Genomic DNA, 27,210 nt, shown 5'->3' with positions numbered 1-27,210 from the left:
CCGGTGATTTGACCATCCAAGAAAAATTACCTTCAAAACCCTAGGAGAGGGAAATGAGCTTGCCTAGGCACAACTGAAGCATGAACAAGATGTAAAATGACCCATTAGATACTGACATTACGATGACAAACCTCTGAATGATGATACACTCAGCTGAATGATGACATAGACTGACATTTGGGCAAACCCTAGACCTAATGCCTTAGTGACCAAATTTTGCTTGAAGACTCACTGAAATGACAAAATTTGACCTTGACACTTCAAAATCACTTTGTAAGAGCATATTTGATCACTGGAGGAAGGCTGGAAAGACTGACACTAACAGAAGGTGGGGAAGCTATTTTATTGAGGCTATATGTATCATTTCTCATTCAGAGAGAATGGTTGGACTTTTGTGGAGATACTTGTACCTTATGTTTTCATACTATTAATCAAGGAGCAGTTGCAACTATTTTTCAGGAATACTTGTTAAGTGAGTCTGTGGTGTTATTTTACTTTCATATTAGTTTCTTATTGATGAAATCATCTCTCTTTACATGATTTAATTTCTTCTTATTGTTTTACTTACATTCATATAGGCAGAATTCTTAGATTCTAAGCTTTGTTTATGTGGAAAATCATGTTTATGTTTATCTTCTTCTAAATTAATGAATTCATGCTAATACATGCTCATTATGATTTCTTAAACTCTCAAACCTATACTACATTGACTAAATCTCAATTTCACCACAACACATTGTTATCTTGCTCCACTTTATGCTTGTTACTGCACACTTGATATCTTAACCTAATTGCATGCTCTCATCCCTATTTTAGCAAACCTAAAAAACCATAAATTTTCAAATACTCAAACAATACTTATACATCTAGCCTAAAATCCTTTCCTTTTCAAGTTATTCATTGAAAAATCCTTAGAGAGATCCCTCTATGGTTCAGTAGGGCTAGCTACTTGAATCGAAAGTGGTTCTAGGTTACCTCTTTCGATCTCCTCTTTAGCCTAGGACATTGTAGAGGCTAACACCTTCCATCATCTCCCGTCTCAATGTGCATCTGGAGGTCCTTCTCCTCCAAGTCATTGATTTTTTTTTGGTGCGTCATATGGAATGAGGCTCCACTATTCTGATACCACACATTACACATCACTGATGTCACCATGCATGCAATGAGTGTGAAATCAAACTCGAATTGTGAATCTAGAGCTTCACTTGCTACTCCTATTGAGGGCTTCTGTCGGCCTTCTTGTGCGAACACTTCATGGCATAGTGTCCCAACTCATGACAATGAAAAAATTTAATCTTTGACAAGTATTTCTTCTTGTCGACCTGACTAGAATCTCCTTTGGGTTGGGATTTATTCCCTTTCCCTTTATTTGAATTTCCATCCAATGCACAGTTCTCCTCATCATCATGCTTGGATGATGTTCCGTCTCTGGTGTTTTGCCTTATCTCTTCTTGCACTAAGTTGGACCATAATCACTCCTAATTTGGTAGCTTCTCCCTCCCATTTACCAAATCCTGGTAGTTGTGCCATCTCTTGGGAAGGCCTAGAAGTGATAGGCTTACCAGATTGTCTTCAACAACTGTAATGCCAACACTCCCAAGTTCATCCCAATTTTGGGTGAACCTGCTCAGGTACTGTGGTATTGTGTCACCCATTTCCATCTTGATATTTCAAAAATTTTCCTTTAGTGCCAGCTTCCTATGATCACTTTTGTTTTGAAACAAGTTTATCAAGGCTTGCCACATTGCATATGGGGTATTGTTCCCATGGAGATTCGAGATAATATGATCTCGAATTCCTTCTAGTATGATTCACCTCTCCTTTGCCAAACATTTCTTCCACTCTGCCAAATATTGAGCATCAGTTGTTAGAGTATTAGGCATATCATTGTTTATGAATTCCTTCAGCGTGTTATCTTCCAACACTGCCTCCATCCCGACCTTCCAAGAAATATAATTCGAGCTACCCTCAAGGGAATACTCGAGTCTCAATCCATTAAACGACATCCTGCTGACTCTGATGAATGATATGGAAAATTCGATTTACCTGTAAAGACAAACTAAAATTCTTCTCTTCTATTATGATTCCTGCTTTGATAGCATTTAGATATTCCTTGTAGATTCAAACTACTAATGTAATTTGCTAAAAAAAAAGACTTGAATCTACTCTACCCATCAACGGAAACAATTAATCGATCAAGAAATCACAAAACACGAGACAAGATTCAATCACATATGATCATAGATTTATCTAAGGGTAAATATTTCTACTCAAAACCCCTTCCTATATGTATATTTCATTATATTAGAAAATAGAGAAGAAATACAATGCTTGTTCAACCTAAAAAATCTCTACATAAGTACAATCTATCTCACTACCTCACAAGCTGACTCTGGCCAATACTTAGCCAATTCAACTTCCTGCCAAGCTCCTATTTCCTTGAGTTGTTTCTCAAGGAATTAAGCCCCTATTAATTAGGGTAATCCCCATCCTAAATTGCGTAATCCCTATAGGCCCTTCTCTCACTGCATGCACCACCTGTACAACTCAAAAAATTATACAACAGATAGTACACTGCCCTTGAACTCCAATCTCAACTGGGTAACTCGAATTTAATGCATGTGTGGGTTAATTATGGCTGATTTATCAGTTAACTGGTTGAACACATGAAGCTACAACCCACTGCTAGACCTACTACTAGTTCCTTCAATAGTTGGAACTAGTTTAATTGAATTAAATTATTACAACTCAAATTAAACTCAACCTAGGCTCCTAAAATTTAGGAACCACTCTACATGACACAAGTTAGGCTCTCAACTTGAATTAACTAAGCCAACTAAGTGAAATTAACTTAGTTAACTCATTCTCATTGTATTGTGATGTGGAATTACAATTTTCTCCTAGTTTAATTCAAGGGAAAATTAAACCATGGTTTTCTTGCCATTTTCAACACACTCAAGGAGCCTTATGTTCACATTCATTGCAAACTACTTTCAAAGTGAATTTACAAAGGATTCATGGAAAATTTGGCTGACCACTTCTTCAAATTGTTTTACTATATGATCTTTGAGGAGGAACCCCCTTGCATGTCTCGTGAGGCGATGGACTTAGTATCAAAAGTTTCCAATTTGTTTGCCTCACCAGATGGCGCTTACCTCGGGGTGTTGAACTGCCAAAAACCATCACATTTGTTGCCGAGGTATTCCACAAATAAGTTGGTAATCCAGTAGGTTTCATATCATCTTGCCATAGGTTTATCAACAGTACTTCAGAGGAAAAAGAAAGCACCCTGGCCTAGGGAAAATTTTAGGGGTTAATATTCACAAGTGGGCTAATTTTCCATGCTTTTTCCAAAAAAAGGATTCGTTAATTTACATTTCCTCTAAATATGTTTCTCCTGAATTTTATAGTATACAATTATTTTACCTTAAAAATCGCTAAAATTTAATATAGAAATTATATAAAGTTATTATAAATTCGAATATTTTTACAGAAATACCACCAAACATTTTATAGATGGCATATCATGGACTAGTGAGATTCGCCAAGGTTTCTAAACGTTAAGATAAATTCCCATCCTTAAAATTTTCCCTGCCCTGGCCTACTTTTCCTTTGTAGGTGGGATCCTATGAAATCAAGGACATGAAGGCTGCAGAAGCTGAAGGAAAAGAGTTGGAGAACTTTAGGTTTGGCATGATGGAGTATCATCAATACAATCCTAGAGGCATTTTCAAGAAACAATGTGCGAAGTTTCATTTTAATTGGCAGTGTGGGACCTACTCCAGGCCAGAGGAGGAGAAGATCAAGAATTCCTATAATGCTTCTAGGTCCCACACACAAGGAAGGTCCTTCTCATGTGGATTCATAATAGAAAACTAATATGGAAGCAAGGCAACTAGAAAAGTGCAACCCAATGAGCATTAAATATAAAAGGAAGGTTTCTCACAATCTAGCGGAGGAACAAAGACGTAAATTTAAAGTGGATCCAACTATTCTAAAAGTAGCTATCGTAACAAAGAAAAGAGGAAGCAGAAGCAAGAAGAGAAAAAAAGGAAGGAAGAAGATAAAATATAGAAGGAAGAACATGAATAAAGGTGGATTAAAGTGGAATAATTAAGAAGGAAGGAGGGAGAAGAAGCAATGCTGAAGCAAGCAGAAAAATAAATACAAAATCAACTACATGAAGAAGAGAGTAAACAACAACAAGATTAAGAACTTGCCCAAGAGATTGAAGATTTAATAGTTGTCCAAGACATGGAGGTGGAACAAGGGAAACATGATCAACATGTTGATCTTATGCTTAGTACATAACAAATCATCATTCAGTCTTCGCCTCCTCCTACAAATGGGCAAGCTCCAGGTGATGAAGAAGAAATTGCTCCTTTAGATGATAGCCTAGTCATGGATATTTGTAGCATTAATTTCAATGAGGTTCAGAGGAAAATTGTGCAAGAAAGGAAGAATCATTTCCCCAATTACATCACACATCCTACTTTCATTAATACAGAAAGGGTGAATGTCATGGATACGAGAAAGAATCCTGAAACCATTGTCACAGCTAACTTGGCCATTGCAAGAGCTTCGAAGGTGCAAAGTATCTAATGGTAGAAAATAAACAAATGGAAAAGTATTTAGAAGTTGAGACACAAAAAATAGAACAACTCTAGGAAAAAGCTCAGAAGTTGGCTCCCACATATATTTACTTAAAGGAGCTTCAAGAGGCTATATATGGTGAAGTGTAAGCATTGGGAGACACTATGATGAATCTTTATGAGGAGTTGGTCACCATGCATAAAGAAATTGTCCCCTTGCATGACACACAAAAGAAATCATGAGAGAATGTAAAATATTTGAATGTCATTAATGCATCTATCACTATGGTTCATGAATGGGGAATGAAGTACAGAGGTGCATCATTGGAATTGGTTAAGAAAACAAGACAACAAGCTTAGTTGGAGATGCTAAAGTCGGGATGCTTATGCAAAGTAATAAATAACTCAACACTTTCATAGCCAACATTTTATCTTCTTATGCATGGTTGTACAACACTGTGGACTCCTTGGTGAAATATCATAAGATTCCTATAGTTAGGACATTCACAGAGGCAAAAGGAATGAATGCAATCAGGTAGGAAGTTTCAAAATAATTGGACCAACTAAAGCATATTTCTACCAAAGAAGATGTGGATATTAATAGATGCACCATGTTGAAATATATTGGTGGCCTTGCTAAGATCAATACTATGTTGTTTTTATTAAAGAAGGAGACACAAACCGATTCCAAAACTATCTACCCAGATGGAAGCTAGAGTCTACTATCAACCTAATATTCTTGCAAAGTTTGAGGAGACCATCACACAATACAAAGCTTGACATCATTATGTGACTAAAGATATAAAAATTGAAGCTATTGAGCTAGAGTTTCCTCAAACTCAATCTTGTTATGTCTAGTGTTCCTTATTAGGCTTGTCTTATTAGGATCTACCCATTTTTGTCTCATATGGGTTTTTGTATTATTGCATTTGAAATAAATATGTTGGTGGAAGTCCAAGTGTCAATTGTGGAATATGAAAATTCATTAGTTAGGAAAAGACAAAATAAGTCAAAGAGTCATGAGAGAAGTTCAAAGGTCACAAAGGGAGTTGGAGAGTCATCTCACTTGTTATAAATAAACCCTCATAACTCAAACAAAGGGCTTGGAACAGAAGTATTGAAAGCTTTTTTTTGGAGCCTTGGCTTCTCTAGTTTAGCATAGGAGGAATATCATTATTTGGAGAAGAAAGTGTTGGCTTCATGTTCCACTATTATAGCTAGTGTTTTGTCAATGTAACAGTATGTCTGGAACTTTAAGTCTTCAATAAAAAATCTCAGAGTTGACACGTCTTCATGTATATGTTGTGAATGTAGTAAGACTATTCTTTTTATATTTGAGATATTTTTTGTTTCATTTATGCTAATGATTACAAACTAATTCGTTTGCTTTAGTATGAATCTTGTTGAATGTGTTTTGTTATGTTATTATGATCGTGCATATATACTAAGCTAGTACTATTAATTTCTTCTAAGGGGCTCACTTATTTCCCTTCAGTGTGATGGAACCTTTAATGCATTACATTTGATACTTCAAAAAGTTGACACACTTATTTTCACCAAAGTCATGTATATCTCATTCTATGCGTTTATCGCAACTAAGGCACATCTTCGAAACACCACTTTGGCAACCAGTCATTTTCTGGTTAGGACTCCTACTCCAAACGATGTGGGTCTAATTTGGACTTCACACCGGGGAGACCCGCTTCCCTATTGGTAGCTTCCAACACCATCAACATGTTTTGGTGCTAGAAGGAGGGCCAGATGACAAGTTGAGACCATGAAGTCTGTTTGAACCATTCTTATCTTAAAATGGCTTCTTCCCAAATCTTAACCCCAACATGTTTTTCTAGAGTTCCAAATATAAAGTCTCTCGTAGGGATAATTCATGACTTGTCGAATCTAAAATTTGATGGTGAGAGCAGAACAACCATTCTTGAGAACACCTCTTGCTTTCTTGAGTTTTGTGATTCCCATCAAGTGAATTGTGAGGATACGACTTGCAAATTTTTCGTCCTTGCACCCGAAGCTCCCATTAAACAGTGGTGTTGTACATTACTTACTACCTATATTAATTCTTTCGAACATCTTGTCAGGGAGCTTCACCGTGCCTTTGACAGGTATGGTCATGAAGTGTTTATAATAAGATTATTCACCTTAGAATGAAACCTGATGAATCTATTGAACTTTTACAATCAATTCGTTCACTTTTGTTATGAATTTTTTGAGGATGACATAGACTAGAATTTTATGAAAGAGAAATATGAGTATCTTGTTCAGATTTCTTTGAATCCTCTTGAACCTGAATCCCTTTCAAGTCTCCCAACATTTCTTGGTTATGGAGCTCTCAGATTTGCAAAAGGAGAAATTTTTTTCCATGTGACTTTTCGAATTCTTGCGATCAAACATCTCCATGCACACAAGTTGAGTTTGGAGAACATGAAAGTCAATTTGGAGATCTATCACCATCTTCTTCCTCCCATAATATTCAATATTTGAATTCAAGTTTCAATTTTGAAGTTGATTTAATTAGTGACATTGTTTCCTCTCATTCTCCATCTGTTATTTCCACTAATCCTCTCGATGTTGAGCTATTACATTAACCTGTTTTAACTGTTTCTTTCATTAATTCTCAAGAGGATCAAGTTCAAGATGGAGTTAGTGGAGACCAAGAACCTTGTAATATCTTTCACAATGATTATGTATGGGATTCTAATTCTGAACAAAATTTTGTAATGAAATATGATGTTTCATCTAATCTTTCAAATTCATTAATGAGGTTTATGAGAATTAAGAAGTTCTCTTGATGTAGAGAAACAATGGGCATTGCTACCCTAGATAATTGAGTATGTACTCTTGTGATCCCCCATATGCAAAGAGGAAAACAAATGGGAGAATATTGGGTATGTGTTATATTCTTTGCATGATTAGTCCCACATGTGTTTGTATGCAATAGGTGCATTGAGGGGATCAAAGGGGGATATAGCCATCGGAAAAAAGGACAGTTTTTTGTATCCATTTTTAATAAATTTTGGTACATAATTTTCACTTTTGGCTGATTTGTTGCACAAGGTGTCTCTTCCCATTGTTTTCTAATTATAGTTAAGGAAATAATGTTATGATCTAAATTGGGTTAACGGATTAGGGGTTTTTGATGTCATGTGATCATATATTGTATTATAAGTAATGAAATTTAGTGATGATTTTAAAAAATACAAATTAGAGGTGCAAATCTAATAGTTCATTGGTTTTCATGGTTTGGAATTCAAGGGTATATCTTTATATAATATGTGATTGCTATTTTTTTGTAGGTTTTAACCTTGTACAGAAATTACCTGCAAACAAATTCTTAAAACAGAAAAATAAACAATGGTGAGGACATAAAACAAATATACACAGAGAGTTTTCCCTTTATTCCAAAATGGGGACTACTAGATTGATTTTTCATTATGTTCCTTTCAATGTTACAATACATATATATACATGATGAAGTATTTATAAACCCCAACCCATAACCCTAGATTAGAGCATAATCATAGTTCTCTTGTCTAGATCTACAAAATACCATGGGCAGAAAATCATCATGCCAAAACCATGTGCAAAACACATGCACAAAACCATGGGTAGGTCTGCCCGTCATCTTTGGGTCCACCCCCCATCCTTGGGTCCGTCCACCATCCACGCATGAGGCTATTCATGGAAATAATATGAAACAAACCCAACATTCTCCCACTTGTTGTTTTCTTTCCACACAGGGGGTCATAGGAGAGCTTAGTCATTGGTCCATCCCTGCAATGCCCATTGTTTCTCTACACCAAGAAAACTTCCCAGTGCTCACAAAATTTTTCAATGCATCTGCAAAAAATAACACCTTTTTGTCCTCAACCATATCCCTCACAAAGTAATACTGAACATCAATCTGCTTTGTCTTTGAATGATAAATAGGTTTCTTTGCCAAGAAAATTGCACTTTGGCTGTCACCGTCTATCCTTATAGCCCGCTATACCATCCCCATACTTGAAAAAAATATTTGCAACCAAAATGCTTCCTTACTTGCATGAGTGGCTACCATGTATTCAGCCTCTATAGTTGAAAGAGACACTATATAATGTCTCTTGCTCATCCAACTGAATGCTCCTCCAAATAGGTTAAACACATACCCACTTGTAGATATTCTTTGATCTAGATCTCCATCCCAATCTACATCAACAAAGCCATGAATGTACAAAACTCTGTCCAATCCTGGTCTTCCTTGGTAGCACAAACAAATAATCACTAGTTCTATGCAAATACCCAAAAACATTTTTCATTGTTGTCCAATGCTCCTTCCCTAGTTTTGACATACATCAAGCTACCATTGCGTACAGACCATTGCATACATCAAGCTACCAATTTCACTCGCATATGGAACACATGACATGTCATAGTCCTCTTCTTGTGTCTTGGGACACTGTTTAATAGATAAATTTACACCTCTAGGAATATGAACCTTCACCGTTTTACTATCCTGCATATTAAACCTCTACAATATTGTCTCGAAATACTTCCTTTGGTTTAACCAGAGATTCCTCTTTGCCCGATCGCGTTTAATTTCCATTCCCAAATTATAGTTTTCATCACATATATATTTCATGTCAAACTTGGAGGACAATTGGGTCTTCAAATCCTGGATAACTTCTTTGTCATTTCCAATCAACAACATATCATCCACATACAAGACCAAATAAATAACACGGTCACCAATTAATTTAAAATACACATGGTCATCTTCTTTTCTTCTTGTGAAGCCAAGTACCCATATATGTATATATATATATATAATTTTTGATACCACATCCTTGGTGATTGTTTTAACCTATACATAGACTTTTTTAACCTACATACCTATTATTTCTTACCCTTCACCGCAAAGCCTTCTGGTTGCTTCATGTAGATCTCTTCTTCCAAATCCCTGTGAAGAAATTTTGTCTTCATATCCATTTTTTATACCTAAAAATAAAAATAAATAACAATAGATAAACGTAATCTAATAGAATCTAACTTGGAAACAGGAGAATACATATCACCAAAATCAATTCCCGGTACCTAGGAATAACCTTTTTCTACCAACCTATATTTGTTTTTCTCCACCTTTCCTTCTACATCCATCTTCTTCTTAAACACCCATTTACTTTCAATGGGTTTCCTTCCATTCAACCAATCCACCAGATCCCAAGTCTCATTTTTTTTTCCAAAGATTCCATTTCATCAACCATGACCTCTTTCTAGAGTTTTCCATCCTCTGAATCTACTGCCTCCCTAATAGTTCTGGGATCATCATCGGTAATAGATACATATTTTTTTTTAACAGAAAGCAGATGGACTATACCTTTCTGGCTTCCTTCTCTCTCAAACTGATCTTCTAAAATCTGGAGTTTGTGGCTCTTCCTCTTCTAATTCCTATTTTTCTATAGAGTCTGATTCTTCCTCCTTTAGCTCAAACTTTGTCTTCTCATATTCCTTCTGTAGGAATTCATGTTTAATAACATCTTTCACCTCTCTAAACACCACATCTAGGCTATACACAACCTTCCTTATTTCTTGTTTCCAAAGCTTATAACCTTTTAAACCATCCTTATACCCAATAAATATGCACCTTTCAGATTTACTATCCAAATTTGTTCTTTTATCCTTTGGAACATGTACATATGCATCACAGCCAAATACCCTCAGATGTGAAAGAGTGTTTCTTACTAGTCCATACCTCATGTGAAGTCTTATCCTCCAATGCTAATGAAGGTGATCTATTAACCAAGTAACATGCAATCTCCACCGCCTCTGCCCAGAATTCCTGTCCTAACTCGACACCACTGAACATGCTTCTTGCCTTGGTAAAAATTCATGTAAAAAAATATAAGACCAAGGTCATGGGACACGTATTACAAGTTGAATGGTGGGAAAAACATCCTAGTGGGTTTTCATTTGGTTTATTATGGATAAGGAAATTGGAAAAGGCAATGAAAAATGCTTTGGAAAGACAAAGAGTCATTATTTGGCATTTATTTATGAAAATGAAGGAAAATAGGAGAAAAGGAAGGTGAAATGTGACAGGTTTCATGTGAGGAAGGAAATGAAGGAAAATAATGGAAAATTGAAGAAAATAGAGGCCTCATAGATAAAAAATCTTTTGAGGATCAGTTGGTAACCTTTTGCCAGTTCAGTTTTGGAGCTTTCATTTTCTACTCTCTCTCCCATACTCTTGGTCACTTAGAGCTTTCTTGGAGCACTCTTGGAGGAGTGTGGCATACTTGGGATTTGGATCAAGATGTTGGCATTAAGACAAATATTTTGACCTTGATGGAAACCTAATTAATAAAAATACCAACATGATGGTAGAAAAATGAGTATTCTGACCGGTACAGATGTGATAGAAAGATTGAACAAAAGAATATCAGTTCAGAGATAGAGGAATGATAAAGGTGAAGTTTGAAGAAGTATACATAGATTTTGTGAAGCCAAGTCACGTACTGTTTCCACACCATGGTATTCTAAATACATGAGTCTTTACCATGGTATTTACCCATAACAATGAGCACGACAGTGGAAATTTGATCCCGTCCAGGAATACCATCAACATAAATAAGGGTTTGACCCATTGTATTGGCTAAGTCCTAAGCTATATAAGGTGATGGAGATCAAAGTGCTTAGTGTGCATGAAATGGGTTATTAGTGAATAGTTTGATCTAAAACAAGTATGCACCAGGGAGTATGATGATTGATCAGATCCAATAGATATGAAATGACTATACATTGAATAATATGCTTATGGGTTGGTTTGATCTGTGATGATAATGTTTTGACATATGTTTGTTACTATATATGGGTTTGACTAAAGTTTTGTTGTGCAACAAAGGTATGGTTCAATAATTACAGCTATGTTCATAGGTTTGCTATAGAAAAATCACATAGATATGTGAATCAGATTCTGAGTAATAGTGCATCGATTCTGTAGTATGGACAAATATGTACGCAGGCATAAAACATGAAAGGCATTTACATACACATAATTGTTTTGTAGGGGTTGCATACATATGCTAGGGTTTTGCTGAATATGATGTCTGATCAGCTTGATAAATCTTGTTATGTTTGTTGTTGTGTGTCAATGAAGTCTTTCATGATGATCTAGGTTTAACAATAATGGTTGAGGTTGAATGGTTTTTGGAATGATTTGTTGAATAGTAATGATGTTGCTATTTGTATGTGGTTCAAAAATATGTGATTGGTTATGTAAGTGATTCAGTGTGTATTTCAGTATGACAGTGATTCAGTTTAAAGGTTCAGTGTTTTGAGATCGGTATAAAGGTATGCTTAATGGAAAGCGCGTATATATGCGGATATGATTAAGAATTGTAACATACATATTTTGATATATGGTTGATCAAGGTTTCAGTGACATAATCTGGTTTTTGTGATGAACAATATGTGGATTGGTATTCTAGTGAATGGATTTATATTGATCTAACTGCTTTGGATGTTTTAGATTGATTTGGGTCTCAGTTGGTACAATGATTAAGTGATTTGATATGATGGTTGGTTTTAGTTTTATCATTTGATATTGAGCTTAAATGATGGTAGTGGGTCCAATCTAGAAATTTGATGAAACATGACCTATAAATCTGATGTTTTGGTTCATGTGGATCCAATATGAAAATTATGAAACGTGGTCCACGAAGATGTTGAGGGTTGGAACCTTCAGTGAGGAAGTCGAAGCTTCCTTCCAGTGGTAGCTGGTAAATTTGGTCATGGGGTTGGAGATCCCTTCAGATGGGTGCCAGTAAACGAGATCAGGGAGTTGGAGCTTCCTTCCAGTGGGTGTTGGAGAACGAGAGAAGGTTGTAGCCTTTTGTAGGTGGTTGCCTATGTGCTAGTATGAGTATACGCTAATACAATATTGTAAGAAGTACTTCTTTATAATAAAGAAATACAGAGACAACAACAATGGTGGTTTTCTTCCATATTAATTCTGCACCTAAAAATCTTGGTGTTGTTGTGTGTTGATGTGTTGCTTATGTGTGATGGTTTATTCTGCTCTTACTACACATGGTTACAGTTTAATTAAATCCTATTGAAGTATTGATACATTAGTTCAAGTTGAAAGGATGATGAATTAACTGAAAAGTAAGTTAGCTGATATACATTAGTTGTCTACATAACAATTGTGTATGTATGCATGTTTACTTCAGTACAGTCAGGTACATAAACTTGAATAAGAAAATAAAAGCTTAAGTGAGTCTTAAAATATTGATTCACCCTTTTATAGGATATTTTGTCACACTTGATCAATCAACCTCCTAATGGGATCAATCAACATCCTATTTCCCCTTTATATCATCATTACACAAAATCCTATGCATGACTCTCTCATTCCCCACTATTTCTACCCTAAACTACATCATCTGAGCCAGTTTTAGGACCAATGCACCCCGGCCTCTTGTTGGACAATGTTCACCTACATGTTGCTCCAATGTGGCCTGCATTGATCACCTACAGGTTGCCTTATTTGCACCCGCATTGGTTCTAGAAATTCAGGAAAAATAGAGATAATCCTGAAGCCACCATTTCCATAAGCTTCCAAGATTTGTTGTAACCATTTATTTCAGATAAAACACTTGAATCCTATCCTATCTTACCTTGGAGTTTCCATCCCTTATCCTTAGATCTCATCCTCCCATCAAGAGTGGATCTTAATCCTAAGATTGGTAAAAGGATAAGAACTCCCAACTTACCTCACTCCTCTATATATTTACAACCTTCCATATGCAAGGGGTTGGATTTTGGGGAGCGATTCTACCCTTATGTTATTGTTGTGAGAGTTATCCTTTCATGCATTTAAGGTGATTGGAGGTACACTTTGTTACAAAAGAAGGAAAATTCAACAACTTGTTGGATCTTTTCTACAAGATCGACACCTATTTATGGTTGTAACTCATTCCATTTATATCAATACAAAGAATTATTTTATTCTCTTATATGTGATGTCATTATTTCATTTATTTCAATACCATTTTGATATGTTGAATAAATTAGATAGACATGCTACATAGATCTCGTAGTTTCTTGGCTTGTGTTGTCAAGTTGTGCAAGTTATAATTTTGGCAGCTGGAGTTAGGATTGGAGCATTCAATCCAAAGAAGGAGTGAAACATACGACAGATTCTAAGTAGGTTTCTTACCCTCATCTACTTACTTTAAGGAAAACCTTGGGTCCTTTGTCATTTTGATGTTCTAGGTTAGCCACCAAACCTAGGGGAGATATTTATGTTCACAGTCATAAATCCCACATAACAAATTGGAAATTTTGTTGGGGAACGATGTATTCCCTTGGTGTTTTATTTATCCCTTGTGTTTGATTCACCTCTATCATAGACCTTTGTTGCATTAACCAGCCAAGAACAAACCTAGGAAGTGATTGCATTAAGTCTTGTTTACAATTTTTGTGTCGAAATCCTCTTTTCCAGGACCAACGCACCCTCTGGTCTGCTGATAGAGTGTTGTACCTACCTGGGTCTTATTTGCGCCTTTGTTGCACCTCACCTGGGTCCTCTCTGTGCCTGTGTTGCAAAGAACAGGTTCCTCTTCTACACCTGCGTTGACCCCTACTCTTGCACAAATTTTTCCTTTTTGGCTCAATGTTGATTTGATTAGCCTACTTCCGGCTAACCTTCCCTTAGTCTTGAGTGTCTTGTGGTCTCTCTGGATCCTCCATTTGGTTTTCATTTATGTTTGATTTCATTTGGTAAGGATTGGTTTTGATTTTTCTTTGTTCTTATCATTAGGTCACTTGCAAACTTGTCTTGTTTGATCAATGATCACTTGGATGAATTGTTGTTCTAGTCCTCATTCTGAAAAGTGCATTTGAATCAATGATTAAACATTTGCATCTTAGTTTTCCTCATTTTGAAAATTAAGTGTGATGAAAAGAAAAAATCTTGCATTGGAATTTAGGGTTTTGCATCTATATTGATTTAGGAATAGTTGCATGAAAAGGGAATTGCATTGAGCATCATGTTAGCTACATTTTATATGCTACATATTGTTTGTCTCTTCCCTTTCTTAGCTAGATTTTCATTAAAGAGAAAGATTCCATTTCCTCATGCTAGATTTTCATTTTAGAAAATTCAGGTGAATTCGTGTTGAGCCATAAAACTGAAACTTAATTCAAGATCAACTTAAAATTTACCGAATCAACCTAAGGATCATTTGTAACATCAATGTAAACAAATAGAGTTCTAGGCTAGATACGTGTTCTCACATCGTTAAATGTAGAAGCTGTCATTTTTTTCCAGCTTTTCATCTTGGGGGTGAAATTCCATTCCACATATGTGAGTGTATAGGATCGTACTCCACGTACCTTCGGGTATATTGGTGGCGCTCCAGGAACGTAAAGTATATGGGAACACTCTCATCGAACAATTATGTGTTAGACAACACTATTACAGACTGCGTTCCCACGTACCGTCACATATATTTTGGGATTCCCCAATAGGTTGTTATCCATCCATAGGTAATCGAGTCTACCACCTTGTAAACCATGATACACCAAACACAACATTCAGGGATATTGTCTACCATATGTTAAGTCCTCAGGTCACTAAGGCATATATTGCAATTCATAGTTGCTTGATAATCCTTTATGCCTACATTACCCTTTATTTATTTATTTATTTTTGTGTTAATAAAATTTACTATCCAACGTGGAACAACAAGATCCCCCACTCTGTCGTTAGTGTAGAATTAAAAATAAGCCTCCTCTTCCACCAAAGGCTACTATTGGACATTTTCAGAAGCATAAGAGAACACAAAATACTGAATCAGGAAAATTAGGAACTACTTCTGGTCCTCCTCTTGAATCTGATCAACCTGAATCATTTGTCCTCTTGAGTACCGAACTTGAGATTGCATCTACTTTTGTCAGTGAAACTGACAAAACCGATACTAAATTACCTGAAACTTTGTTCCCTGAGGTTATACAATCTAACCTTCTTGAGTTGGAAACTTTATTTCTTGAGGTCATCAAACCTAAGGAGCCTCAGTCGTCTTTACATGTTACTTCAAGTATTTCATGCTCTCTTCCGTTGTCTTAGATGGATCCACCTACTATATATCTCGGCCTTGATGGTGAACTGCTTCCACTTGGACTTGTGAATATCAAGGAGATACCATAAGAAGAGCCTCACCCTTCTACTCATTTGGAGGGACTTTTCCTTTATCCAACCCATCCTCTTATTCCTCCTCCACCTCTTTAATAAACTCCTTTACATGGTTATTTTGACTTACGTGCGAATTTCACACGGAAATCCACATTGGGATTATTGATCGTGACTGGAACCGATATGGCTTCTCAGCCTGCATATACCACTATGGTTGAGACTTCAAATGTCACTTCCACATCTATGATTTTGACATGACCAGAGGTACATCTGTATGGTGGCCTGTCCATCCCACCAGGTTATCAGTCCTTATCTGGTACCTTCTTTGGTGCATCTTCCAATTTATGGACATCCCCCATGTCATTCACTTCAAGAATTCCATATGGCACTACTTTTATGAGAGTTTCACAACCTACTGCTTCTCCTCCTCCTACACAGATAGTTGAACAACAAGATGACCCTTATGTTAGTGGGAAAGGTCTTCTTTAACAACATGTGAGGTACCCTCCGCAAGGGGGCCAGTTGCTTCCATCATCCCCTCCTCCTTTGGCAAGGGGGAAACTTATTGTTGGTAGACCTGAGATTGGTAACCAACCTTATTATAGTTCTCCTTATCTTGGGATGATTGCTAGTGTTTGGAAGCCTACTTTTTCCGTTCAACTTGGTTCGATGTTGGGTTCATTGTTTGTTTCTAAACCTGTGCCATCATCTAAAGTTCGTATTCCTCAATCTATACCTTAATAAGCTCAAATTCATGTAACTCAACCTGTACAAGCTGCGATTGCATCCCAACCCATTCCTTCAGTATATGGTACCTATCAGGTTCCACTTACTCAACCTGTACAAGTTCCTTTACAAATTCAATCACTTGCACAAGGTATTCCTTAAATTCTAGTAGTACATACTGTGTAGGGCATGGAACATAATAAATCGAACCCCCTTTATCATGGGACAATGCAAATCCCCATCGGGCTACAATATAGACCTTATCAGGGTATCCCTCAAGTGCTTTTTCAAGGCAACCAAATTCACAGTTATCCTGGGGCTGGTCAACAAGGTCTCTTGTATTCTGGCTATCAAAATCCTCCTTATTTGGGTAACCAAGTTCCTTATTACCAGAACCCTCCTTATTCAAGAATGCAAGTTCCTGTTTCCTAGGCTATTCCTTCATAGCCAGGTCATCCTTCACTGGACTTTTACCACAGTTTCCTTTTGTGGCCACTCTCGAGTTTCTAGATTTGACTCGGCTCACCAATGACCCCATTGCTCATTCACCTTGGTGGTTGATTATCCCTACTAAATTTACATCTGACATCCCTAAATTCTATGGGAATCCAGGAGAAGGCCCATCGACGCATGCCATTATGTATCATATGTGGTGTTCATCAAACTCCCTTAATGATGATCGTATTCAACTTCGTCTTTTCCAAAGAATGCTTACAGGTACCACTGCTAAATGGTATATTGAGTTACCGAGAGATTCATTCCATGATTTCAGTACCTTAGCCACAACCTTCCTCATGCATTTCCAATTGCCCATCAGATATGAAACTGGAATGGTGTTGTTAACCAAATTCAAACAATCAGATTCCACTCATATTTCAGATCACATTCATGAGGGGAGGCGTCATCGCTGATTGGTTAAAACTTATGTTCCCGACCAATTTCTCTCGGAATGGTTCACCAAATCTCTATTCACACCTATAACAAAAGATGTGGCCAAAGGTGGAGTCATGACTAAAGAGAAAGTAATTTCTCATGCGCAATATTTGGATTTGGTTTATACCCAATCCGACATGCTCTACAATAAGATACCAAATGCTCTGAGACCTTCGAATATTGTTCCTCCTCTTATGCTTGGTAAATAATCTCATGTTGTTGATGGCATTATTTTTTCTACCAACATGTAGATGGTGAGTAAACCATCTGGTATTGCTCCATGCACATCTTCTCAAAACCCTCAATCCCACCCTCCTGTGGCTTCTGCTTCCGAGATACATGTCGTTTCATCTGATAAAGGCAAGTCTCAACAAAAACCTAGAAGCAAGAAGAAAGGAAAAGGTAATAAAAATAAAGATCCCTCATCATAGGATAAACAAACAAATTACTCTTCTAATGAGAAATGGAAACCTCAATATCCTTGCTTGATTTGCAACGAGGAACACTTTACACATGATTTTCCTCACCGCACTAAAGTGAATCAATTTCTTTATTCCTCCACTTCTCCTGCAGTGTTGATCGACCCATTTCCTAATCAAGAGACTCATATGGTTCTTGGGACCCATATTCCTCTAACACGGTTTTAATGCTTTCCTCTTCAAAGTCGAGATCTAATGTTTTGGTAGCTACTCAGAAAAAGGATTATGTTAATGCAAATATACCAAATGGCCAAGCTACTGATCAACTTGCTAGTTTGACACCATCCTCGTTAGATCTCACTCCACCGTCGATTCCTACTGAATTTACTATTAAACCTCCAAAGGGCATTATTCATAGGTCAACTTTCAACCCTTAGGAAAAAGTGACGAGCCTTAGTATTGCAACAAGAATGCTGCATCTCCTAAGGCTACCGACTTTAATTATCAACCCGGGGTTTGTACAAACTTAAGAGGTATCGACAATATATGTGTAGCATACAATGTGTCCTTCCTTTGCTGTCATGATGTGATGGAGTTCATGTACTAAAGTCAAATTCTAAACTAATTGCAGAAAATGAAATGTTTGAAATGGAACCTTAACCTATTGCAAGAAATAAAGTACAAGGAAAGAAACCTATTCTAATTGCATAAAGATCATGAACTAAATGTAAAAGAAACCTAGCTTAACCCTATCCATCACATGTGATGATTTAAACTAACTGGGCATGAAATCTGATCTAGAGAGTACTAACTACTGTGTGCATGTGTAAATATAAAAGAACTCATTTTTAAAATCTTTTTTCTTTATAAATGAAAATGCTAATCTTTCCTTGATCTTTGGCAAGGGAGACAAGTGTGGAGCAAGAGGGTTAAAATGGTCTTGATGGCATGGAGGTCAAGTAGAGGCCTAATCCTAGCTTCAATGATGATTTTTCTCAATTCGGGCTCAAAACAAGTTTTCCTATAGGATTTCCTATAGAATGCTACAAGATTTCCTACAGGATCCCTTGATTTACTACAGGATGTTACAGATTTACTATACGAAATTATAATTCATTGAATGACCAAGAAAATAAAATCCAAATTGGATGGGACAAATTTTTTTATTGACTAGGATGTCTTAGGTCCCCATTCCAAGTGGAATCACTCAAAAATACCTATGTTAACCCATGCTAAAAAATAGCACAAAATTACTAGTCGAAAATCTAGAAATTTGAGAACTAGTGAGCTAGTAAATCTATAAAATGCCTAACCTAATCAAGTGAAAATGCAATGGGGTAATTTTTGTTATGAAATAGAATTTTTTTTGATCTAATGCAAGTGGAACCAACTCGATTGAAGCTCGTTAGCATGCTCTAAAAAATAGCAGAAATTTATTATTCTTTGCCACAAAGGAGTTCCATAAATCTAGATTTGGGAATAAGAAAGCTAATCCAAGTAGCTCAATGATTACTATGACCTTCCAAATATTTTCCAAGGATGAAATGATGCTTGTGATCCTGCAAAAGAACTTACATTAACCATTTAACTCAATCCTACAACAAGAAATCATTAATACTAAATGCAGAAGTAGAAAGAAATAAAAACAAGAGATGCATGCAACTAAGAAGTGAAAAGAAGGAAATAAAATGATACAAAAGGGCTATGAGGCTCATGGGATGGCCAAGCCCAAGGAAACTTAGAGACCTATGGAGGAGAACAAGATTTAGAATCTGAACATGACACCGACCTTCATTATTTTGATCAATACAATTACATCCCTACAAGAAAATACAATGGAGCTACAAAAATACGAGTTCTCTCCACAAGAACACTAATGAAAATATCTCCCTAGAGGAAAATTCGACTTGGTACTTATAAAAAATGATTAGGAATCATTCCCCATGAATGGAGGAATCTTTCTCCACCAAAATCCCTTGATTAGTGGATCTGGTCCCCAATACTAGGAATCTGCATTAAATGGCAGGGAACACATTCCTAGATTTTCTCAATCATTGGAGTTCCACAATCTGTGCCATAATTACATAATATCTTGTTGATTTATTATTTATTATTGATCCTCCTATAGTAGGGAGAAAGTCCCTAAATTATCTCCTCGTCTAAATCTTCATAATCTTCCCAATATTCTCATAATATTCCACAAAAATAAATAATATTAGGCACAAATATGTAATTATTCATAAACCTTCATAATGAATATATTAAAGTTAAAAATACATTATCTAATGCAGAAAGATAGGCTTAATGTGTTGAAGGATGGTCATAGGCCTTAAATTAATGTTTAATTTATAGGTATGGGCCTTAATTTATGTCTAATTTAGAGGCCCATTAAAAAGCCGCTCATAATTATAACGTAGTTGAAGACTTGACTCAGTCTCCATTGGCTATGTCGACTCTTGAGGTGTTGCAGAACTACCCCACCCAAAAGAGGGCTTTACTTTCAGCTATCAGATGTGTGGATCCATTAGATTCCAACCTTGTTGTTTTCTCTCATGAAAACTATACCCCTCAGCTTCCAGCTCAGTTAGCTTTTATAATCCAAGTCGTCGTTCGTGGTAAGAATATTCATCATTCTATCATGGATGAGGGAGCCTTGACTTGCATTATGTCCATGTCTTGTTAGAAGGCAATTGGTTCTCCTTAACTAAGTCAGTCACCTACTACATTGAAAGCCTTTGATGAGAGAACATATAAACCTTGTGGGATTTTGAATTCCCAGCAAGTTGAATTAGGGGGAAAAACTGTGCCCATAGAAGTTGAAGTTATTGATGGACCTCTCAATTACAATCTTCTATTAGGATGCACGTGGGTTTATTCCATGACTGCTGTCGTTTCGACTTGCTTTCATGTGATCACCTTTTCTCATAAAGGCGAGATTGTAGCCATAGACCAACTCACCTTTTTTTACCTCTGATTCACATGTTACTAGAAGTGCCCTCTTGTGGGGGAAACCCTACAGTCATATCAACGTGTCAGAGTTGGATTGTTGAAGTATTCTTTGCTTATGGGGACCTTTTCACTCCCTCCTCCTCTTCTTCCCAACATCTCATCTTCGGTATCCTATATGAACATGATATCATCTTCTACTATCCTAGTCGATCCATGGATTGTACCAAATGAAACTAACATCCAAATTTTTGGTGACTGAATGCCGCTAAGCCCCATTAAGCTATATTACGAAGCCATTTATTCAGCTTGTGCGGTTTCCTCTCTTGGTTTGCTTAATTGGGTAGAAGTATCCCTGGACTATGATATGTCTTCCGATCCTTCCTCGCATGTATTCCCTACCAACAAAAGCATCATGGAAATCATGATGTCAGATGATGTGCCATGGGACAAACATCACCATCATTCCTCCTTACCTGATTCCATTGAGGATAGTCTCAGTGATGTATACTCGCCCAATTTTGTCAATCTTTTTATGAATTTTATGTCCATTCATGAGGTCTATTCAGAAAAGAACCTTTCAAATATCGAGGAGGTGATACCTCTTGACATTTCCATCAAGCCAGGTGTTGTCGAAAATCTACACATTGGAGCATCTTGTTCTCCATCCGAGATCAAGACTTATCGAGCCCTTTTTCATGAGTTCTGAGATGTATTTGCCTAGACCTATGAGGAGATGCTAGGTATCGACCCAAATATAGTTGTACATGAAATTAATATGTATCTTGATGCCAAACCAGTCTGGCAGCACCTACATCCGGTCCATCCCAAGAAGGATGTTTGTATTAAGGATAAAGTTGAAAAGCTTTTTCACGCTGGTTTCATATACTCCATTCCTTTAACTGATTCGATGTTGAATGTAGTTCCTCTCATGAACAAACAGGGCACCATTCGAGTGTGCATCGATTATCAGGATGTGAATCGTGCATGTCCAAAGGACAATTATCCCACCCTGTTTATTGACCAGATTGTTGATGACTGTGCTGGCTGCGAAATTTATTTATTTATGGATGGATTTTTGGGCTATAATCAAATCAACATTCTCCCGACGGACCAACCTAAAACTGCTTTTATTTGTCCTTGGGGCACTTTCTCTTATAGGAAACTCCTGTTCGGTTTAAATAATGTTGGGGCCATGTTTCAATGTGCCATGGATTACGCTTTTCATGATATCAAACACATTGTTCAACCATATTTGGATGACCTCCCTACTCACTCAAAACATCAGATTGATCACCCGATGCATCTTCGGGCTATTTTCCTTCATTGTAGACATTATAATATTTACCTTAACCCACACAAATGTGTGTTTTGTGTCATTTTTGGTTGACTCTTAGGTTTTATTATATCAAAACAAGGAATTCGTATCGATCCATTGAAAGTACAGGCAATTGTTGATTTTCTTGCACCTTCTTCACTAGTTCAGCTTCAACGACTTCAAGGGAAAGCTAACTTCCTATGAATATTCATCCCTAATTATGTTGAATTGACCAAAGGATTCACTCGCTTACTGAAAAAAGGGGTTCCCTTCCATTGGGATGACGCAACTCAGAAAGCGTTTGATGCCCTGAAAGATGTATTGGTTCGGGCATCTCTTCTATATCCCCCTGACTATCAGCGTGATTACTTCTTATCTCTTGCTACTACCATTTCTACTATAGAAATGTTATTGGTCCACGAAGATGACTTAGGGACTGAACATCCAATTTATTATCTGAGTCAAAATCTTAATGATACCGAAATTCGATATTCCCTTGTAAAAAAGTTGGCTTTGGCGATCTTTCAAGCCATCCAAAGATTTCACCATTGCATCTTGCTTCAGAAAACTATCGTCATTTCAGATTGCATCCCTATGACATACATTTTTCATGTCAATTGCTCAGGGGACATTACTCGAAATGGATTTTCATCTTATAATAATTCGACTTGGAGTTCATAAAATCTAAGTCGAGGAAATCCCTAGTTTTTGTTGAACTGATGTGCAATCTCCCTTCCCTTGATTCATAATCTACATTTGAAGATTCTATTCTGGATGAATTTTTGTTTCTGATCTCGTCATCTGACCCGTGGTATGGACATTTCCTGATTTATCTCTAGACCCATACTTTATGGTCTAATACCTCTCACTCAGAGAAGTGATGTATTCGTTACCAAGCTCGAAATTATGTCATTATCGACGACACTCTTTATCGTCATGGTATCAATATGATCTTACGAAGCTGCCTCACACTTGAGGAGGCTAAGAAAGTCTTAAATGAATGCCACTTGGGGGCATGTGGCAGAAATTTATCTGGTTATTTTGCCACCTAGAAACTTGTATGTGTTAGTTAATTCTAGCCTACCATCTTTTGAGACTGCATTGTCGTTGTCCAGAAGTGTCATGCGTCCCAGATATATGAGCATAAGACCCATGCTCCGCCCACTCCATTACATCCAATTATCACTGTTGGTCCCTTTGCGAAATGGGGTATCAAATTCATAACATGTAACCCTCACTTGGCCGGGGGGCATGGTTATATTATTTTCAATGTTGAATATTTTACTAAGTGGACCGAGATGATGCCTACATTTAACAACACCGATGAAATGACTGTATACTTATTTTTCAACCACATCATCGCATGGTTTGGTGTTCCACAAGAAATAGTTACGGATCACAAAAAACATTCCTAGAATAATATAATGACCAAACTAACTGTTAAGTTGGGAATTTCCCATGAAAGTTCCACTCCCTACTATCCTTAGGCTAATGGATAGGTTGAGGCCATCAAAAAAGTTCTTAAGATGATGCTTCAATGGATGGTAGGGGTCAAAAAACCAGAATGGAATTTGCTCAATTACGTTGCTTTGTGGGCATGCCAAACCTCAGTCAGGACAATTACCAGATTCACACCCTTTCATTTGGTGTATGTGTTAGGTTCCTATAGCAATAGGTGTCATATTTCATGATTGACTGTGGAAATGCCAAATGTGATCATCCTTTCCATGCTGCAAAGGTTCCATATTTTCCCAAAAAAAAAAAAACTGAAAAATTTAAAAAATGTAAAGAGGGTATGCCCTAAAAGAAAAATCAAAGGGCAAGAAAAAGGAATTGGTCAAGAAAAAAGAAAATGAACCCCAAAGAAAGACCAGGAAAGTGGCTAGTCAAAATGCCACTACTGTACTACTTGTGGAAAAGAATTTCAAATCATGCAATCAGTGAATTTGTCACACTTGATCGGTGGCCCAACAACTCAATCTTGGCCAGTCCATGTTTAAATTTCTTGTTTTAGAATAGAGAATAAAGGTCTTTCCAAACAGTTCAAGCTTGGCAAATGAGTAAATAGGTAGAGAAACAAAGGAGCCCAACTGCTTAATCTAGGCCCTTGGAAGAAATAAGGGTAGACTTAGATAGGAGAGCAGTCAAAAGAAAAGAGAGAAAGGGTTTTCTAGTTCAAATGCACCCAAACAAGATGAAGAAAAAATGCTAGGTGTAGCAGAATGGGTAGGTAATTCCGGTGTTGAAGAAGCCTGGTGATCAGCTTTAAAGTGATCTATCTCATGGGTATCCCAAACATCATGGCAAAGCAGCTACAATTCAGTGAAGCATGACTGATTTCCCCTCTCATTTCCCCAAGAACACTTACTAACATCCCTCAAGGACATTGGGATCTGCTCAGTGGTCCTAGCTCATTTCATTTTATGAGAAATACTAAGTGAAACTTTGTGTTCACTTGTTCATAACAAGCCACATTTCTTGTGTAAAATAATCACTTCATTTCCCTTTCATTTCCCTAAAAACCTAAGTTTCTACCTTCTAAACTTAGCATTCTCCTATCATTTGTCATATTAACACCCTAACTTTATTATATAACTCCTATATGAAGTTTCCCTGCCCCTACTACATATAAATAACAAAAAACCCCAAAAACATTATAAATATCCCGCCCCGGCCTAATATGGCTATATTTTAATTTTCTCGGGAGTCATTGGTCCACCTGGGGCCAATAACAACCCACCACGTGTTCTACCGGGATTTGTTTGACCTTTGGTTAAACAAATAACCATAGTCCGCCACGCAATAGCACTGGGATTTAATTAACGTTTGGTTAATTAAATAACCATACCCGCATACCCCGATAACCAAAGTTTTTAACCCCCGCAATGCATATAAAACATTAATATTTGGTGGGCTCCCACGCCATAACTGCCCGCCACCTCCACGTTCTGTCAACCGTCGGATCGGGCCCTCCCCATCCGACGACTCTCGTTAATATCGGAGCCGCTCCGACGTCCGATCATTAGTGCCCGATAGAAAGTGGTTTTCCCACCGTACCCCGGGACGCGTGTCATCAGCCCATTGCATCAGGCTTGTTCTGCCAGAAACTGCCCCCGTACAGAAGGCGGTGCGATAGAAACCACAAACCGCTTCCGCCTCCCGCTGACCATGTCACCCGCCCACGCCAGCGCCTGCGTCACCATTTTGTCCGCCGTGTCCACCATGTCATCCGCCCATGTCAGCAACCACATCATCCGCCACGTCACCTTCCGTACTCCGCTACAGGACAAAGTTACGTCATGATGACATCAACACAAAAAGCGCCAAAAAGCCCGAAAAAGCCCAAATTTGTTTAAAAGTCGTGAAAGTGATGGTTTTTGTTTATTTTCTATTCGTCGTATTACGGAGACTGTGCATGTGAATTACGTCCAATTCGCCACCAATGCTCCAGTCAGCCACCCAGGCGAGTTCACGCTGCAAACCCAACCCCCTCAGCTCAGTCTGCAACCACATTTCGTGCCAGACGCCTGTAAAACAGGTATTTACTCGATAGTCGCCCATAAACCCTGTTTTTACGAAATTTCTCTGTTACAATCACTTCAAGAGCTAAACTCGAGTAAAATGCACTATTGCCTACAAACCTGTGCATTTTAAGTCACTGTTTGACCATTGTTTCTGTTGGCATTTTGGCACAGGTGTGGCGCTACGGTACAGGTGTTGTCCTTGATGGCAACTCTCTTTGATGACAGATCTCAGTCTAGACTACAAGAATGAAGAGAAATTTCATATACGCAGGTTCATTAAGCCCAAGTTGCGTATACACGCTGGTACGCTATATACTAAGTCGCGGATACGCAGTCTCGCTATATACGAAGTCGCGTATACACGCAGTCTCATGAACAGAAAAGAGCGTACATGTCGAGAAGCTTCCCTTTGGTCCGTGGTAGTTAGTCCTCGGTACTTGAGCCTATGTTTTTGGACCAAGGTATCTCGACAGTCGTGTTGATCCCAAGTTTTTGAAGTTGATGGTATTGTATTACTATGGTTTTGGACCGTGGTATTGAGGAGGGCCTAAGACTATATAAGGAGAAGAAGATCATTAGGCAATTGCATCGAAAAAGTCTTGAATATCTAATGAAGAAAGAGATCTAGTATGCAGGTTCTGGGTTGATGATACATTGCTTGATCTGAGCTAAGGAGAGATCACACCGGTTGATGGAAGACTAGATCTAAGGATAGATCGGGATCAAATTGTTTGAAATGAACTATCTTTATATGGTTGATTATGCGTATTTTTAGATCTGCATACTGACACAATGTTATGTTCTGGGTATGACTGATGTCTGGTACAGCTGCAAGTTATGAGAAATTATTTTTAGATCTGTACGCAGGTTGTCTTTGGTAAAAGCGCGTGTATACGCGGGTTGGTTTCATTGAAGTAGCGTATATCTTTTGAAGCTTAATTTTTGGGTTGCAGTTGGGTCTGACTGTTATTGCAGAGTTCTGTAGTCTGCTCTGTGTTCTGGTGACTGGGTGTTGACAAGGTTTCAGTGGTTCAGTGATTCAAAGATTGATGATACTAGTATTGGTTGTTTTGTGCTTCAATGATTTGTTATGAAAAGTGAATGAATCGTAGTCTTCAGATTTTAATGTTGTGCTTCAGGAATATCTAGTCTGAAAATTGATGAAAAGTGGTACCTGAAGGAAAGAAGATTGTAGGCCAGCACCTACGTACTAGTATCTTAGCTAGTACAAGAGCAAAGGGGGTTGGAGCTCCCTTCCAGGAGAATTTGGAAAACGAGAGAAGGTTGTAGCCTTATGCAGGTTGTAGCCTGCGTACTGGTATAAGGTTGCACCAGTACAAAAGATTGTAAACTGAAGTTTCTTATTAAAGAAAGATAGAGACGACTTGCAGCAGGTGGTTTTCACCCACATTGGGTTTCCACCTTATATCATGGTGTTCATGTGTGTGGCTTTTGTGTGATGATCTGTTCTGTTATACTGCACCTGTTTACTTTTAATATGGTTAATAATGTCCTGATGCATTTACTGAAGATAAACTAACTGAATCATAAGATTTCTGGTTATACG

This window comes from Pinus tabuliformis, chromosome 9 (genome assembly GCF_031772625.1).
Source record: "Pinus tabuliformis cultivar Carrire ecotype Pingquan chromosome 9, CPIR1, whole genome shotgun sequence".
In the NCBI taxonomy this organism is placed as follows: domain Eukaryota; kingdom Viridiplantae; phylum Streptophyta; class Pinopsida; order Pinales; family Pinaceae; genus Pinus; species Pinus tabuliformis.
The sequence above is the reverse complement of the archived record's forward strand: the minus strand, read 5'-3'. Positions refer to the sequence as shown.